The sequence below is a fragment of the Atta colombica genome, unplaced genomic scaffold, assembly GCF_001594045.1.
Source record: "Atta colombica isolate Treedump-2 unplaced genomic scaffold, Acol1.0 scaffold142, whole genome shotgun sequence".
NCBI lineage: Eukaryota > Metazoa > Arthropoda > Insecta > Hymenoptera > Formicidae > Atta > Atta colombica.
In genome coordinates, this window is record NW_017259231.1 from 136,714 (window position 1) to 137,782 (window position 1,069).

The 1,069-nt window shown below is 31.8% G+C and overlaps 1 protein-coding gene across 1 annotated transcript in view; it reads left to right on the plus strand.

The window, feature by feature from the left end:
• Positions 1 to 1,069, plus strand: part of LOC108685003 — a 122,728-nt gene that overhangs the window by 100,497 nt on the left and 21,162 nt on the right. The gene's annotated exons all lie outside the window — the stretch shown is intronic.

Below are 1,069 nucleotides of genomic sequence, written 5' to 3' on the forward strand. Positions count from 1 at the left end.
GAGAGAGAGCCGGATTCGGATTCAGCGCAAAAACATAACTTTCTCAATTCTGATAAAATAAATAAATAAATAATATCTATGAAATAAATAAATGATAGTGAAGTGAACAAGGATAACGAGGTAAACGAAAAGAATAAAGTGAATGAGAAGAACGAGAAAGACAAAGTAGATTTGAACAAAAAAACGCTCGTTTAGGGTCTCGGATGAAGGCTGATTTCAAGACTTAATATCGCTCCATCCTCCTCCTCCAAAATCCTAGAGGGGAATGACGGGAGTCCACAATTCTCGATAAAACGTCTTGACGGCGACTCATCGATCACTCTGAATCTATTGCAAGTTTAAGACGTTTCCGACCACGTGTCGGCTCCTCGTGGCAACACTTATTCGCTGACATTGATATAAAGCACTTATTCTTTTGCCAAAGTGCATCTTTGAATAACTGTATCTTAGTGCACTTTACAACAATTTTAAGATAAGTAAAGATATTTACATTTTTAAACTTGGCAGCTTACGCGAGAAGTGCATTATATAATATAATATCATGTATGTGTATTATGACTTTACTTTAATCCTTAATATTATAATTTGTATTTCTAATGTACATTTTTACCAATAGTAAGTAGATTCATTTTAATCTCAGTTCAATTTATCTATCTTTTTCTAGTTTTAGAAAAAGATAAAGAGTAAATTAAATCGAGATTCAAGTTCATCTATTTGCAAGTTTAAAAATCTTTACTTATCTTAAAATTGTTGCAAAGTGCATTAAGGTACAGTTAGTTAAAGATGTTAGTTTTAGCGAATAGATAAAGTTTTGACGAAAGAAGTATAAGTATAAGGAAATTAGTTATATGACGCTAATAGCCATTCCATTAGATCTCATTACTGTCAATTCAACTTTAATGTCAATAAACTTGAAACGTCAGCATTATGCACTATTTTCATCCACTCCCTTCAATTATGTGTGATTTGATCACGAAACTAGAAATTCTACAGCTGACGTTTCTGGTATGTTAAATCGTACGTATCAGCCTATGAATAAGATAAATCGAAATAGAGTTTATAAGAAATA